Source organism: Carassius auratus, unplaced genomic scaffold (genome assembly GCF_003368295.1).
Source record: "Carassius auratus strain Wakin unplaced genomic scaffold, ASM336829v1 scaf_tig00017056, whole genome shotgun sequence".
Taxonomy (NCBI): Eukaryota; Metazoa; Chordata; class Actinopteri; order Cypriniformes; family Cyprinidae; genus Carassius; species Carassius auratus.
Window position 1 is genome coordinate 121,817 of NW_020524733.1, and position 12,438 is coordinate 134,254.

The 12,438-nt window shown below is 37.6% G+C and overlaps 5 non-coding genes across 5 annotated transcripts; 4 read left to right on the plus strand and 1 right to left on the minus strand.

Moving 5' to 3' along the window:
• Window positions 1-7,248: 7,248 nt before the first annotated feature.
• trnag-gcc (transfer RNA glycine (anticodon GCC)) lies at window positions 7,249-7,319 on the plus strand. Its single transcript has one exon. It is a non-coding gene; the product is annotated as a tRNA-Gly (tRNA).
• A 138-nt stretch (window positions 7,320-7,457) lies between these two features.
• On the plus strand, window positions 7,458-7,528 carry trnag-gcc (transfer RNA glycine (anticodon GCC)). Its single transcript has one exon. It is a non-coding gene; the product is annotated as a tRNA-Gly (tRNA).
• A 1,420-nt stretch (window positions 7,529-8,948) lies between these two features.
• On the plus strand, window positions 8,949-9,019 carry trnag-gcc (transfer RNA glycine (anticodon GCC)). The gene has a single exon. It is a non-coding gene; the product is annotated as a tRNA-Gly (tRNA).
• A 1,049-nt stretch (window positions 9,020-10,068) lies between these two features.
• On the plus strand, window positions 10,069-10,140 carry trnad-guc (transfer RNA aspartic acid (anticodon GUC)). The gene has a single exon. It is a non-coding gene; the product is annotated as a tRNA-Asp (tRNA).
• A 1,247-nt stretch (window positions 10,141-11,387) lies between these two features.
• trnam-cau (transfer RNA methionine (anticodon CAU)) lies at window positions 11,388-11,460 on the minus strand. The gene has a single exon. It is a non-coding gene; the product is annotated as a tRNA-Met (tRNA).
• Between the last annotated feature and the right edge of the window lie 978 nt (window positions 11,461-12,438).

Consider the following 12,438-nt stretch of genomic DNA (forward strand, 5'->3'; position numbering starts at 1 on the left):
CCGGGGGTGGATGAGATCCGCCCTGAGTACCTCAAGTCTCTGGATGTTGTTGGGCTGTCTTGGCTGACACGTCTCTGCAACATTGCATGGTGGTTGGGGACAGTATCTCTGGACTGGCAGACCGGGGTGGTGGTCCCTCTTTTAAGAAGGGGGACCGGAGAGTGTGTTCCAACTATAGGGGGATCACACTTTTCAGCCTCCCCGGGAAAGTCTATGACTGGGTACTGGAGAGGAGAATTCGGCCGATAGTGGAACCTCGGATTCAGGAGGAACAATGTGGTTTTCATCCAATTCATGGAACACTTGACCAGCTCTATATCCTTTCCAGGGTGCTGGAGGGTTCATGGGAGTTTGCCCAACCAGTCCACATGTGTTTTGTGGATTTGGAAAAGGCATTTGACCGTGTTCCTCGTGGCATCCTGTGGAGGGTGCTCTGGGAGTATAGGGTCGGCGGCCCCCTGCTTAGGGCTGTTCGCTCCCTGTATGACCGGAGCAAGAGCTTGGTTCGCATTGCCGGCAGTAAGTCAGACCTGTTCCTGGTGCATGTTAGACTCCGGCAGGGCTGCCCTTTGTCACCGGTTCTGTTCAGAATTTTTATGGACAGAATTTCTAGGCGCAGCCAAGTGCCGGAGAGTGTCCGGTTTGGGGACCATACGATTTCATCGCTGCTTTTTACGGATGATGTTTTCGTGTTGGCCTCCTCAGACCAGGACCTTCAGCGTGCACTGGGACGGTTTGCAGCCGAGTGTGAATCGGCTGGGATGAGAATCAGCACCTCCAAGTCCGAGGCCATGGTTCTCAGTTGGAAAAGGGTGGATTGCCCACTTCAGGTTGGTGGAGAGTTCCTGCCTCAAGTGGAGGAGTCCAGGTATCTTGGGGTCTTGTTCACGGGTGAGGGAAGGATGGAACGGTAGATTGAGCTGTAAGGCAAAGCTCTCGATTTACTGGTCAATCTACATTCCTACTCTCACCTATGGTCATGAGCTGTGGGTCATGACCGAAAGGACAAGATCCCGGATACAGGCAGCCGAAATAAACTTTATCCGCAGGGTGGCTGGGCGCTCTCTTAGAGATAGGGTGAGAAGCTCGGTCACTCGGGAGGAGCTCAGAGTAGAGCCGTTACTCCTCCACATCGAGAGGAGCCAGCTGAGGTGGCTTAGGCTTCTATTTCGGATGCCACCGGGAGGAGGCCCCGGGGAAGACCTAGGACACGATGGAGGGACTATGTCTCCCGGCTGGCCTGGGAACGCCTCGGGGTCCCCCAGGAAGAGCTGGAGGAAGTGGCTAGGGAGAGGGAAGTCTGGGCGTCTCTGTTTAGACTGTTGCCCCCGCGACCCGGTCCCGGATAAGCGGAAAATTATGAATGGATGGATGGATTAAAAAAATGTGTTTTTTTTTAATTAGCATACTTTTATGTTTTGCTGTTACCGAAATTGGTCCCGAGAACCATGGATTTTAACTGGTATCGGTACCGAAAACTGACATTTTGGATTTGTGCTGAATGAGGTTTAGACACACCGTGTCATACCGGTGACTGCGTTCATGCAATAGACACATTTTGTAGCCTTATTGTTTTAGAGGTCGACCGATATTGGATTTGCAGATACCGATAGCTAGGTTGAGCCACACTGACCGATACAGATTAATTAACCGATAGTTTTTCAAATGGATACTGAACAAAAAACCCAGTATGGATCAAAACTATTAGCAGTAGTAGTAATAAAAATATTAACCATAAAAGTAATAGTAAATGTTGAAATTACCACGCTCTTATAGGGCCCTATGAAATCCCTTTAATCTTTTCCTGAATTCCATTTTTATTTATTTCCAAAATATGCTATTTAATTTTTCTGGAATCTGTTTTTTTATTATTATTTTTACTCCACTCCTTTTTAATAGTTAAATTAAAGTTTTTTTATAATAAAGCAAGTCTAATTAATTAAAATCATGAAACTTATACATTTTCAAATCAATTTAATAAAAGTTTAACAAAAATTACATGATTAGGGCCCTATGAAATGTTTTTTTTTCTCACCATATTTTTTTTTTATTGTTACCAGATTCTGTTTTATTTGAATGCATAAAACGACTTAATTTATTTTTTCTTAAAGAAGCCTAATGATTTTCCCCCTTATATTTTGTGTGTATTTACATTTTTATTGTTAATCAGTCAGTCACAATATCAATTTTATTTGTCTTTTAATTACTGAAAATTAAGCAAACCCTTTTTCGGCAAACAAAGGGGATTTCCTATTCAAAATCAAACATGGAAGAAATGTTGTGTGAATAATCCTTAAAAAATGATGATGGTTTCATTATAGTAGTAGCATTCTACTGAACAATAGACTTAAAAAAAACAGACTTTTATTTTGACGGGATGCCGTGTTCTGTGCATGTGATATGATGCTTTGCTCAAATCAAATGGTCAAATGCTCATTAAGTGACTCTCATCATCTTCTAGTGAGATGACAGATGGTGAAATCACCCGAGTGAATTCTGTTTTTATGAATGTAGTCCGCGTTTTTCTGCATCGCGGAAAACAGAACTACAATTATACCAGCACAATGTGTACTCTCGCACTTGAACTGCTTCTATTATTGAACATTCAGGTGACTATTGTCACGACCGGCTCAAAGCCGTGACAAATGGGAAGGAGGACATAGTCAGGTTGGTATGTTGCAACAAAGATATTTATTAATATAAATAAAGAACATAAAATAAGAAATCAACAAACCAAAACACGATTCCTTCAAACAAACGAATGCTCCAAGCATCCAACAGAACAGAGTTAAACTAATCATAACCTCAAAATAGCCAAAGCAAAACCAAACAACCGGGAGTTCACCATCCACACCAAACAGAGCTGACACTATATAGGGAAGGAACAGGTGTACACAATTCCGTTGACGAGCCTTCCAACCACACCCACTGACCGGTCTTAGTGGAAGTAACGAGGGACTCGTCACACACCCCCCCTAAAAAAAAGGAACAAAGTAGTTTACACAAATCATAACTCCACAAAGCTTCAGTCCAAAAAAATAAAATAAGATTCAATCCAGATCGCAAAACTCCAGCAGTCTTATCTCTCCAACTCCTTCCAGCAACCTGGCGCCTAGGAAGCAATTTAAGAAAAGAATAGAGATAAAGACAAGGAAATAGGACAAATCCTATAATATTAGACTATATGAATACGCGATAAAGCATCATCTTTTGCTTTTAAAGACGGACACTCATTCTTCCAGTGACCAAACGCACGGCAATAATTACACTGGTTTTCTCGATCTTTCTCTCCAACGGAGAAAATACGTAGTCGATCAGATGAAGCACGCACAATTTTAGAAGACCTGCTAGGATCATAAGATTCTTTCTGAACACTTTCTCCTACATTTTTGTAAACAAAAGAGGTTTTATGAATCAGAAAAAAATCATCAGCCATAATAGCTGCCTCATATGCGGTGGCGGGTTTTTTCTCACTGATATATGTTGCTACTCTTTGTGAAACTGAGTTTTTAAACTGTTCAAGCAACATCAAGTCCTTCAAATTATCTAACGTCTTCACGTCAGAAGCAGTACACCAACGACTGAAGTAAACTGAAATATCATGTACAAACTCAACATGCGTTTGGCTATCTTCTTTTTTCCAGGACCTAAATTTTTGCCTGTAGGCCTCTGGAACCAATTCATATGCCCTCAACACTGCATTCTTAACGGTCAAATAATCATTAGCATCTTCTACACCAAGAGATGCATACGCTTCTTGAGCTTTGCCTGTAAAAACAGACTGCAACATAAGTGTACGTTCCTCATCAGGCCACTTTCTTGCATCTGCCACACGCTCAAACAACAAAAAGAAGCGTTCGACATCTTTCTCGTCAAACCTAGGGATCAATCTCATATTAGTCACTACATCAAATTTACACGAAGTCGAGTCACGGTCTACACCTCCCATTACCCCAAGTTTTCCTTCTCTTATCAGATCTAAACGAAAACGTTCAAGATCAAGTTGCTGTTGTTGTAATTGAATTTTAGACATCTCCACGCGATTTTGAGCTTCTAACATCTTCCCTTTCATCTCATTCTGAATTAACAAGAGTTGTTTTTGTTGCTCAAACGTTAAATGAGACATTGTAGACGCATCAACAAAATCTGAAGCACCTTCTGGAGACTGAAGGTCTAAAATTCCACGTTCAATTAGTTCCGTTTTTATCAATAATTTAATGTTATCTTTTAAACGTTTATCTTGGCTTACCAAGTTAATTTCATAGTGACCTGCAAGTTCCACCAATTGATCCTTAGTTAAATTATTCAACAGACTTTCAGATGGAGCACTAATAAACTCCCCAATTTTTGAGGCCATGGTCAAACAACAAATTGGCTACTTAATTTTTCCAAACATATTTGAGGGGTAGAATTTGGATAAGCAATTCCCTCTAACTAAACTTCAAAACTACATAAACTCATCCCTAATCTTCATACAGTTACTTGCAGTGGGTTCTTATACACCATAAACCAGTGTTTGCAATAGCAACCGATTAACGAGTCACTACCACAAAACACGGATGTGTTCCCGAGACAACTGCTCTGACTGCTTTCACCATACAAAAAAAATAAACTAAAATAAAAAAGATCAGAGTATCCCGTTAAGGATACCCTGCTAAGCCTAACCAGGGAAAAGCAAATCCAATAATAAACTTCCCCTCTAAATATATACAAAGAGTAGCCAATACTTAACAAACCTGAACTCCCGCAGAGCAACAAAACAAACAAACCAACCACTATATCCTCCAGAATATGTAGAACCAAATATTAAACATTACCAAAAGAGCAAACAGAAATATTAATTTAACAAATCAATCATCAAATCAATAAAACTGAGTAATATTTTTACCAAACAAATCACTTAAATTTAAGGACGAGCCCCCACATTTGTCACGACCGGCTCAAAGCCGTGACAAATGGGAAGGAGGACATAGTCAGGTTGGTATGTTGCAACAAAGATATTTATTAATATAAATAAAGAACATAAAATAAGAAATCAACAAACCAAAACACGATTCCTTCAAACAAACGAATGCTCCAAGCATCCAACAGAACCGAGTTAAACTAATCATAACCTCAAAATAGCCAAAGCAAAACCAAACAACCGGGAGTTCACCATCCACACCAAACAGAGCTGACACTATATAGGGAAGGAACAGGTGTACACAATTCCGTTGACGAGCCTTCCAACCACACCCACTGACCGGTCTTAGTGGAAGTAACGAGGGACTCGTCACACTATCTAATCAAAATAAAAGAGCAGTGCTGAGTCTAGCAGAACTCACACACTCCAGACGCGTCGTGTTCAACTCGAGCAGCGATCTAAAATAGTTTATTTATTCAATAACGGACACAAGTTGACTTCAAGAATGAACAATGAGTCAAAGATAAGTTTGAAGTTCAATGTTTAAAAAAAAACGGAAAGGGCTTAAAAAAACAGATGTCAGTGATGTCAGTCACTAGAGACCGCTCTCGCACTTTATAATGAAAACAGAGCCTTTTCAGCCACTGCAGCAACGGACTCAACTCAGGAAACTATTAACCGCTCCAGCAAGGGACAAAACGCGGAGAACTATCGGCATGGATTTCTGCCGATAACGATTGTTCCAGCAATCAACTGGATACAGTTTGTACATGTACTGAATCATTCAATAATGAAGCACGATTGTTTTCTTTTGAAATGCGCCATAGTTCTGCTTTGATCTTAGTTTGGAATTATTCTCGCTGCTGAAACAGAACAAAAACATAATACTGCGTATGAAATGTTAGCCATTTAATTTTAGCTACTTTTTACAGCTTACTGAACTGTTTTATGAAATCAGCGTCACATTTGTAGTCTTGATAGTTTTATTCGGGATATTCAGGAAAACAGCATTCTTGGTTGTGTAAATGTTACTTTATTGTATCATATGTTATAAAAATAAAAACTCACCTATTAATGTCGAGAGCCTGTAAGCTCACAGCAGGGACATACTGTGCAGCAATTGTAGAGAAATGAAAACAGGTCACACCTCTACAATTATTTGCGCTTGCAAAAAATGCTCTCAAATAAATTTTGAGGTGGCACACATTAAATTTAGCAACTAAAATGGTCACAATTTCATTTATAGACTCCCAATTGAATGAAACTTTTAAAATGAAGTTTTATAATGAAACTTATAAAAAAAATGGTTTCTGTTCCCATTATGCTCAGTGTGCTCTCTTTAAGCTCGTCCACATTGAACATCTATGTAAATACTTCATAAACATAACTGAAATATGAACTGATGGTTATCACTTAAGTTAATTAATTTTCTATAGATTCTGTCAACTCAAATCAGCAGACTGGCTCTGATCTTTGGCGTCTTGTGTCAACTTCTCTAGAGTGTAAATCAGTGGAAATTCGGAGCCAAAGTCCTGTAGTGTATTCCAGCCTTTAGAGATGATGGACATGTTTACATCCATTCAATAAGAGGCTTCATAATGAAGCTAGTTTATGTGTTCATCCCCATGAATAAAATGTTATATTGGTTTGTTTTATTTGATTTTTGAATATGTGTTACTTAGCTGAACGTGGATTAGTTTAGATGTGTAATGTTCTTTATTTGATGTCTTCTAAACTGTTGACAACGAAACACCCCCTTACCCCCAATGAAGACTTGGAAGAGCAAGGACCATTTTGAATATAATTCTGATTGGAACAAAGTCATTAGGAACAAAACTTATGAATATTTTTGAAAAGGTTCTATTATGCAAAACCAAATATATACAATTGAAACCAAATATAATTGGTAGTATGATAATCATTAGAAGTGTGGAATATGTTAAATGTTAGACGTGGTGCGCCACCTAGTGGTTGATTAAATATTAAAACCTCAGTCCAAAAATGATTTTTTTATTTTTCTCCAAATATAAGTTCACTTTTACAGTTTTAATAGCTGTTTGTAGTTCTGGGAGTCCAGAGTTTAAGTCAGTAGATATTTAATGCTGTTTCAGTTGTGCTTTATATGTTTGATGTTCACTTATTTGTTCATGTTTTTCTTTCTTTGTTCAAAGAGGAAGTGGCTCGTTGGGACGTCCAGGGGTCTGTTAAAAGTGAGTATTTTTAGGGTTAGTACGCCTTTTGAATGGATGACTATTTAGTTTATTAGTCTATTTTCAATGTTTTAAAGAGGATACTGATGGTTGTGACATCACAAAAATTCCTGAGCGGGAAACGCAGTCATGTGAGCATTGGTGGTTCAGTGGTAGAATTCTCGCCTGCCACGCGGGAGGCCCGGGTTCGATTCCCGGCCAATGCAACAACTTCTTTTCAACAGATTTTACACACTGAAGCACCAATACTTTTATTATAAAGTAGTCTATTTTCAATGCATTTAAGAGGATACTGATGGTTGTGACATCACAAAAATTCCTGAGCGGGAAATGCAGTCATGTGAGCATTGGTGGTTCAGTGGTAGAATTCTCGCCTGCCACGCGGGAGGCCCGGGTTCGATTCCCGGCCAATGCAACAACTTCTTTTCAACATATTTTACACACTGAATCATCAATACTACAAACAGGAAGCAAACCTAACTTTTTACGATATAATTCACAGATGGGTTATGAGCAGAGAAAACAGAACAGGACTTGAATTTGCACAGGATTGTGGTTATACAATATAATTATAAATATATTATAATTAATGGCGAACTAACCTCCACATTAATGTGTGAATTTATTTACACTCATCCCACCATTAAACATCAAAAAAGGAACTTACAGTCCACTTTTGTGTTCTTCTGTGCCCCATCTGTATAAATCATTTCAAAGGAAAAAAAAAACTCCCCTGTAAATCACTTGAGTCACGTGTGACATCGTATTAGAAGGGACCCTTTTTTAATAAATTTTTATGTAAAGATGTCAAACAAAATATCTAGACATATGGCAAAAAATTATAATAATAATACAAAAATAAAACCCATGTCCAAGGATTTTTATTTTTTGCCATGCATTGGTCATAGAGCTCACTGTAGCGGTGCCTCAGTTGTTATATGTTTTGCTCAATATATTTATTGCCCAAGGTTCACACGTTCTCTGTCTGCAGTTCGTATACATTAAGTTATGTGTGCGCGGTTCAGAAACAGCAACTAGAGCGCATTATTGTACTGCAAAAGCACATTACAATAATGCGCGAGCGCAAATCTATCCGTTCGCACAGATTTTCTTTGCTCTGTTAACAAAACCAGATGCGCGTGCTCAGATCATAGACTGTATAAGGCTCAGAGATACACGCTTTTCATTGAAACTTGTCTCCTCTCGCTCAACCTGTGTCCTGTGCACTCACAACTCTCTCAGTGCTCATGCTTAAGATATTATATCTTTTTATGAAAAAAAAGTCCTTAACAGTCCATGAATCTGGGGTTCATGAAAGAGTGGGAACCCTGGTGTGTGAAAACTACTCATATGAAGTATATATATATATATATAATTTGAAACCAAATGTAATTGGTAGTATGATAATCATTAGAAGTGTGGCATATAATGTTAAATGTTAGACATGGTGCGCCACCTAGTGGTTGATTAAATATTAAACCCTCAGTCCAAAAATGTTTTTTTTATTTTTCTCCAAATATAAGTTCACTTTTACAGTTTTAATAGCTGTTTGTAGTTCTGGGACTACAGAGTTTAAGTCAGTAGATATTTAATGCTGTTTCAGTTGTGCTTTATATGTTTGATGTTCACCTTTGTTCATGTTTTTCTTTCTCTGTTCAAAGAGGAAGCGGCTCGTTGTGACGTCGAGGTGTCTGTTAAAAGTGAGTATTTTTAGGGTTAGTCCGCCTTTTGAATGGATGACTATTTAGTTTATTAGTCTATTTTCAATGTTTTAAAGAGGATACTGATGGTTGTGACATCACAAAAATTCCTGAGCGGGAAATGCAGTCATGTGAGCATTGGTGGTTCAGTGGTAGAATTCTCGCCTGCCACGCGGGAGGCCCGGGTTCGATTCCCGGCCAATGCAACAACTTCTTTTCAACATATTTTACACACTGAAGCACCAATACTTTTGTTATGAAGTGATCTACCAACAGGAAGCAAACCTAACTTTTTAAAGGGATCCCCGGGTATCAAAACATGTTTAGCTTAATATAACGTAAATGATGTCTCGTATTAAAATGTGTAATAGAAAACCCACGAAAGATGTAAGTTATTTTTAAAAAATCTCATTCGTTTTTTACACTATGAGGGGGGGGGGCATTATTTTATGTGCTCAGTACATTCTCCGTTGATAATGTTAAATGGTTGCACTCAGTGAGCTTCTGGCACTTTTGACCGCGACAGAACTCATAAAGTACTGATATGATACCACATTGTGTGGCTTTGGGTTGTAATTTTCAGTTGGAGGGCTACAAGAGAAGCAACATAAAGCTGGGTACACGACAAAAGATTTTTTACAGCTTAAAAGATTTACAAAATGTGATAGACCACAAACATTCAGCAGCAGCTCACGGAGTGCAACCATTTGACGTCATCAGAATAATGGCGCCCCCATAGTCCAAAATATGTATAAATCTATGACTTTTTAAACATAAACAAATCTTTAATGGGTTTTCCACTACATATTTTTAGTAAGGACATCATTTATGTTTTAAGCTAAACAAGTCTTAATACTCGGGGATCCCTTTAAGATAGAATCACCATCAATGTTCGTTCATTCACCAAACACACGTCACTGTAAGGTGTTTCTATTAAGGTCTCTTTACATTTACAGATCTTAAATGAGTTTGACGGTCAACAAAGCATATTTCAGTTCAGTATTGTGCTAACTGCTCTGTTTGGGTGTTGATTTTAGACCCTGTGTGTAATTGAGCGATACAACATAAACTCATCTGGAGACCATGATATAATCACCGCAATACAAGATGAGGGTAAGATATGAGTTAAACAGTGATTTGTTGTTACTGCAATGCTACAAAACCTGTTTTGTAGTTCCTCTTGTTTTTAAGATCAAACGACACACAGTGAGTCGGGCGTAGCAGGAAATAGATACAACAATGTGTGTGCCCTCACTCCTCGTTAGTATAGTGGTAAGTATCCCCGCCTGTCACGCGGGAGACCGGGGTTCGATTCCCCGACGGGGAGAAAATGCTTTTTTTCTCCCTTTGTGTTCACAGGAAAACTCATTTATAGACTCCTGATGTAAGATATAAAGATCGCCTGTGAATAACATACTTGTTTTATCTTAAAATAAGACAAAACATCTCATTAGTAGAGTGTTTAAAAATGTAGTTGACAAACAGGTCTCTATTTTTGTTCAAATAAAAAGTTTAATGGAGTCTTTGTTAATCTTGAAAAACAAAAACAATTATTTTATTTTTGTTCATGTTTCATTTGCTAATGTTAAAATAGAACTTGGGTATTTAAAAATATATTAGTAAATCTTGAAATGAACAAGATTAATAATTGATGTCGAAGTGCTGTTTATAGTTAGTTAACAGTGTCGCATGTTGTCATCGATTGTTTACAAATGACACAAGTGTAACTAACTTGTCAGTAATTATTATAATATATTCACCCCCCCAACTGGTATAATGCTATACCTAAAGATTTTTTTGGGTTGGATTTTATTTTAATGTTTTAAATAAATTAAATATGTTTCAAATATTAAATATTTCACAAAGAAATTTTATAATTTAAATATTTTAAATTAGATTTAGTTTGATTTCAATTTTAGATAAAAGTTTAATAATTTACTTTTATACATTTTTGTTTTTGTAATTTTTTTTTATTTTCCCTGGGTCTACTCAAAGTTATAGTTTAAATTGATGTTTTAAACTATTTTATGTTCCATTTTCTTTTCAATTTCACAAGTTTTTTTTGTCAATATTATTTGTTTTTGCCCTTTTAAGATATGTAAAGTTATATATATTATTTTATTTTTAGCTATGAAAAAAATCTGCTAGCTAAAATAAAATAAATATAATATATCCTCTCACCAAAAGAGTTTTAACGTATAAAGCCAGTGATGCAATAAAGGCTTTTTAACTTTTCACTATACAATTCGAGTGGCTTGGAGTTCTTGTCCTTAAATATATACTATCCCATACAACCAGAGAGCACCGAGATTTCATACCCCATGCAGCACGTCTTTATGCATTCAGTGATTTTAAGTATAATATAATTTCAGTTAACACTTATTTTAAGTAAAATATTTTTAATGGTTGCAGTTAATGATGATGACATTTGCAAAACACCCACCAGGTGGCAGCACTTCTAAAAGACTATATAAAACAATACTTACTGCAAAGAGTAAAAAGTGTGTAAACTATCCTTCCACAGATTTAACAGCATCAATGATTTGAAAATCTCCAGCAAAAACCAAAAGATTTTGCCCCGTGTGAGGCTCGAACTCACGACCTTCAGATTATGAGACTGACGCGCTGCCTACTGCGCCAACGAGGCCTGAAGTCCATGTGTGCAAGACCTCCTCATGTTCCTGCTGGGGCGCATCTGTCCCACCAAACTGGTTTGCATTGCATTTCAGATCTTCAGATTTTTGAATATCTGTTCTGTTCTTGCTATGTTTGTATTAACACCTATTACAATCACAAAAGACAAGCTTGTACAAAAATGACAGAAACAATAGATCAGTATGAACAATGAGATTCAACCTCGCCCAACAGAGGGAGCCAAAGCGAACAATCACTTTAAACATTGTAGATTTAGGCCCAAGTTAAAATACCTAAATTACATTTAAAACCATTCATTTCACACGCATATATTAATAATTTATTATAAGAAAGAAATGCAGATTAAAAATACATACACTAAGTAGTGTGCATTTAAAATGCATATACTGAATATAGTTGTACAAAGATTATTGAGCAACAAAAGCCATAGTTGGTTTGAGTGTGGTTGTGCGGGTGTTTATCGCACGCTGGACGTTCCTGATGGAGTTTATCGCTGCTTTTGCACTCGCCGCCTGCAGACTGGAGGTGGACACCATCACAGAGGCACGCTTGGGACCAATAAAGGCGTAACTATGCTCTACATATATCCCTCGCTGTCCGTGGTGATGTAAGTAAAATGTAGAGAAAAAAAAAAGAAAAAAAAAATCACTCATCCAACGAGGTAAGTTCTAGATTTTACAGGTTAGAATGTCATGCTCGTTTAAATTAAATCTCGCTGCTTTTTATGTCCTGCTGAGTCATTTTGTTTGATTCACGAACAAATGACTCCTTTGAATCTGAACATTTACTGAATCGTTTAAAGAGATTTCTAATTGTTTAAAGAGTGCTCATGAGCTCATGCATTAGTGATTAGGAAACCAAACTTTAACAAGTTATTGTTTCTTCCATCATTGTCTCTCTGGATTAATCTTGCTGGATTAGTGGTGGTGTTGTAGCCAAAATGCACCCCTGGCCAGTGTAAACTGCAGAA